Below are 5,312 nucleotides of genomic sequence, written 5' to 3'. Positions count from 1 at the left end.
TCAAACCAGTATGTACAATAAAATGGCCACCAGGTCAAGTGCAACTAGGCAGGCAGTTTTAGAAGTCAAGGAAGGTGAAAGATAGAAAAGGGTCATCTTCCCCAATCAAGAAACGGAACGTTTGTCTGCAAGTTAGAGAAGCTTCAAAATCCTCCCACTGCCATAAACCACTGAAACGGAGAGCTAAGGCAGGGACTCTGTGAGTCATGAGAACATAATCTAGTGAGGAGATCCTGGCGCAGGACATTTCCTGTTTTCAGAGTCCCTGCCAAGCCAGTTATGGATGGATTTGCATTTGGTTGGGAAATGACTGAACCAGGCCAGTTTTGGTAGCTCCGCTTCCCCCTGGGTGGGGCAGCAAACCCCAATAAAAAGGGCCTCTGCTGCATGACAGTGACAGCTATCCTCCTGCTACTCGAGTTCCGATTGACTTTGGAGAACCTGGTGAGTATGATTCTTCAGTTCAACTTTGTTCTCGGGCCCCCGAATGTTGAGTTTATGCTAGAGACCGCAAATTTGATGAGTCCAAAGTTACGATCAAGGGTATAATGTTACTTAGTGGATGGGAACCTGGAATCTGGGCACAATGTTATATTGTATTTACTAGATTTCTGATACCTAGTTTGAATTCCTGTATTGAACAAGAAATTAAAAGGAAATTTTGACATGAAGGGATAAAGAGTAAAGTATTTATCTTTTTCTGTGCCTTTCTCTTGGACCTCTGCTGTGATTTCAGAGGCATTAATCTTAGAAGGTGTGATGCCCTTACATTCATCCTGATTGCACTTTGCTCTGTACATAAGTAATCGTGTCGGGACCTCATGAGAAAAAATGGTGATAGAAATTGCTTGTGAGTTTGCCCAGGATTTTAGAACTTGTGATGGCCTTTTTTAAAGATGAGGTTTTCATTAAAAAAAGAAGAACAAAGAAACCAAAAGAGAAAACACTGCTGGTTTCTTTTAAAAAAAGATATTTTCTTTGGAAATGTTGTATGAGAAAAGAGAAGGTTGTCTCTGGGCTGATGAATAGATTTGCTAAAGAACGAGAGAGGTCAGAAATTCATTAAAAGGTATTAAAGAGATTAACACCCATATTTAGAGATTGGAGAGATCCTTCTATTTGAGTTGTCAAAGCTTTGGGTCTTCTCTCTGAAGGAATTCCTTCTGGTGAACATGGTCATATACTTTCTTTCAGATATTAAGACTCCAGAAAGATGTCTTCTCAAGAGCAGCAGTGCAAGCAGCAGTGCAAGATACCTCCAGTGTGCCCAACAAAGTGCCCTGATCCTTGCTCACCTAAAAAGGGTACAGACCCTTGCCAACCTATAAAGTGCCCTGAGAAATGCACTCCTGTGGCACCTCCCGAGCAATGCCAGCAGAAGTGCCCACCCAAGGACAAGTAACAGCTTCAGGTTTTATCTGCCTCTGGAAAGGATAAGGACAATCAGCTCATCTAGTTCCACAGCTCCATCTTCATCTTCTCTTCAAAGCCTATCATGGATACAGGAGAAGCTTTCCACCCTTCAGCCTGCAGTGTGCGTGTGGGGATTCCTGACGGTCAGAGGTTTCCTATCTGAGTCTGTTATGCTGCTTCCCTCTGGGAGGTATCCGAAAAAGCATCCCAGAGCCTCAGAGGGAAGAGCAGTATCTCTCCTCCTGAGCGCCCTCTGAGGATTCTCCCACTGTCTTCTGTGTGTGTCTGTCATCTAGGCAGCGGTTTCTGCCAGATGAGCAATTGTTACTTATCCTCCATTTCCTGAATAAAATACAATTTTTTTTGTGATGGTAAAAGTATTTTGTTTCTTTGAAAACCTGCTTTTAGCAATATCATATCATAATTTTGGTTGATTTCTACCCTTCTTCGATCCAAATTTCAGGCTCTCACAACCAGTGTTATGTGAATTTTGAGTTATATCGATGATTATTTGTATATAATTTCAAATCCAGGTTATTTTCTTAATTATTGCTTGATTGATTTGAGGAACAAATTATTTAACTCCTCAGAAGTTCAATCCCTTTACTAAAATGTGGGGAAAATCACCTTTACAGTGCCAACTGGCTTAGGCATAAAATTTACATGAATGTGTGTAATTCAGTTGCCACAATGCTGGGCACATAATTAGTACTTTGTGAGGTGGCAAGTCATCATTATCTCTGTCATCATCACTGTCACCTCATCACCATGTTTGCTCTAGCAGGAAAGAGGCTCAGACATACCGAGCACAGCACATACGGAGATTCTTAAAGTATATTACACTTTCATATTCTGTGTTCCTTTTCTTTTCCAACTTAACCGTATTTATAACATCATGTGACACATTAAATGCTTTGGGAAATTATTGGGATATTCTGCATAAAATTATAGTAGTTCTGAATTCATGGGTAGTACAAATAAAGGGAAGTGTAAAGGGTCCTTGCCAGGCAAAGTGCTGCCTGCTCTCCATGTACACAACACGTTCTTCTTACTGCAAAACTCAACAACCTCAGTGTCTTATTATATTTTCTCACATCTGAAATTACTTTCCTGACCGATTTGACCCCACTTTGGGGGGACACTTGGGTTTCCAACGTTTATCTAGATTTACAAAATGACTGTTGCTATGCAGCTTGTTTTTTAAGTGTATAGCTTACAGATCCAGTAAGCTGTGAAAAGGGTTGTGTTCTTTAAGCATATCTCTTCTTGTGGTCCTAGAAGTAAAGGAGTCCACGATGCCAGAACTGCAGGAAAACAATGATGTCCAGATTACTGCCCAACGCTTATCAGACTATTACACGAGGGAGAAATCAACACTGATATTTGAGAGTTGTCTCTCCTCTAGCTAGTGTTATTTGACCTGACACAGAAATTACTCTTTGAGGTTGGATCCTCCTGTAACTAATCTTAAAATTATGCCATTGGCTTAGAGTCTGGAGGTGGTTGGCAAGGAGTCTGATATTGGAAGCCATAAATGTGGTGATACATTTGATTCAATGGCAAAATGTTTGCAGTAATGGTTGTCCATGGTATTCTGAGATGCAGACCAAATATTGGTCACTTGTTGATTTGACCAGGGTATTTCAATTAATGTATGTTCAGAAAAAAATTTCCAGTTGGCAGGTCAGAAATAAAGAAAAATGGAAAGAAAATAATAGCCCAGATATTCAGAAGCTTGATGAATTAGGAAACTCAACACTTGTAAGCCCTAAAGTGTAAGATATGTGATTAGAAGTGGTTTTGAACTTGAAGTCCAATTTCAGTTGACTGTAACAACAGAGAAAAGAGGCAGAAGTGGTAGTCTATCCACCTATGTGTCAGGGAGCCTCATGGTAGTTGAATTATGTTCAGGGATCAAGGCAGGAATTTAATCAGGCCAGAAAATTACTTCCAGAAGAGGACCTGAGTGAGGTCCGTGGGACACAGAAATGATTGAAAGAATGAATTATGTCGGGTGTCTAATAAGTTTTTGAGGGAATTGACAACTAAATAAAGTATGTGCCAATACAAAAAAGACTGATTTTTCAAGAATTGTAACGACTTTCCAGCCCTCTTTTCCCCACTTTCCACACTACCTACTTCAGATGTGGTCAGTATAGGTGACTAGAAGGGATTATCCACTGTGAGGTGGATACAAGGCCCGCAGAGAAGAATTGTTAAGGGAAGCTCTCTCAGAGAGTAGTATCAGAGCCTAAGAGAGGCAAGGAGGACAAGGAACACAAAGATTCTGAGACTTTCTTACGGTTTTGTAGGATGGTTTTTCTTTCACCTTTTCCATCTGATATTATCGAGGTCTTATTGACAAATTCAACTGGACATATTTGTGGTGCATAATGAGATGATTTGACATATGTGTACTTTGTGCAGTGATTACCACCATCAGTCACTTAATACATTAATCACTTCACCATTAACTATTTAAATATGCCTATGTCCGTGTAACTCTGTGTGTGTGTGTGTGTGTGTGTGTGTGCGTGATGAGAATGCTTAAGGTCTATTTTCTGAGCAAGTTTCAACTACACAACTGAGTGTTATTAACTAGACTCACTATGATGTTCCGTAGACTCCCAGAGCTTCTTCAGCGTATGATGCAGGTTTGTACCCATTGTCCAACATCTCCTCTTTTGCCGAACCCCTCAGCCCCTGCTGACCACCATTCTAGTCTCTGTTTCTGTGACACCTTTGAGTTTGGAAACACATTCCTAAATAAACAATGGCTCGAAGAAGAAATAACAAATAAATAGAAAATACTTTGGGATGAATGAAAATGCAAATAAAACGTAGAAGACCTTTAGGGATAAATGTGATGCAGTGCATAGAGAGCAACTAACGGCTAGAGGTATCTATGTTGCAAAAGATAAAGGATCTCAGATCAGTAAGCTGAAAGACATGTATGCATGTCTGTGGGTTTATGAAAAGAGAAAACACCTAACACTAAATAGAGCAAAATATAAGCAGTGATTTTTCTTGGCAGTTTATTAGATGTGTTCATTTTTGAACAACTTTATGTTTTCCCAATTATATGTTATATACTGTAATTTCATTTTTATAGCCATTTATTATAATATTTAAATGGTTTATAGTAGTGAAGATGTGGCTGAGCTTGAGAGAAAGGTTAGGTCCTGGTCTTCTGGCACATGCTTATCTGGTGACTCTTCTCAAATCTCAAGTGTCTCCTCTTTCTCTTCCTCTCCTCTTCATTCTCCTCTTCTTCCTCCTTTTCCATTATAAAATGACATTCCTAAGAAGCATCCTGATTAATTGCCCAAGACACGTTACTAGGCCAGTTCTTCCTTCAGACTGCAGGTAGAATATGAAAGATAGGAAAGGATTATTACTAAATGCATGGGCAACATGTCAGAGTACCAACTTGGACAGTTATGTTGTATATATGGGGCAGTGAAGGTAATATGGCAGGTTGAGGGTTCTGGAGGGTTGAAAAGGAAGACCGAGAATAAACAGTGAAAACCTTTTCGTATTACTGTCTTCAAAGCCATAAAACATGTTTGGAAAGAGCAGAAGAAAGCAAGTATTTCAGATGAGCCCTAAGTCCATATTTCATCTAGATTTCAGACCTTAGTGCTCTGATCTTCTCTCCACTCCCGACCCCACTCTCAATCACTTATATGTGATGCTGTGAGTCTTAAATGGTATCTTATATCTATTTTTGGTTTCACACAATTGAAACCTGATATTTACTTATGGAATACAAGGGATTTATTTCCTGATAAAGGAATTTTAAGCACACGAGGGCACTCTAAGGAAGTGTTCATGTCAGGTGAGAGGGACATCCTGATTCCATGAAACATGTGTTCCCACATTCCACAGTAATATAAAGT

The 5,312-nt window shown here is 39.8% G+C and overlaps 1 long non-coding RNA gene across 1 annotated transcript; it reads left to right on the top strand.

Annotated features, from left to right (window-relative positions):
- On the top strand, positions 1-1,790 carry LOC137219374 (uncharacterized). The gene is made up of 2 exons (XR_010941097.1): positions 1-444; positions 1,195-1,790. It is a non-coding gene; the product is annotated as an uncharacterized lncRNA (long non-coding RNA).
- Positions 1,791-5,312: the final 3,522 nt, after the last annotated feature.

The sequence above is a fragment of the Pseudorca crassidens genome, chromosome 2, assembly GCF_039906515.1.
Source record: "Pseudorca crassidens isolate mPseCra1 chromosome 2, mPseCra1.hap1, whole genome shotgun sequence".
NCBI classification, from domain to species: domain Eukaryota; kingdom Metazoa; phylum Chordata; class Mammalia; order Artiodactyla; family Delphinidae; genus Pseudorca; species Pseudorca crassidens.
Note: the sequence above shows the minus strand (reverse complement) of the source record. Positions and strands in the feature narration are given on the sequence as shown.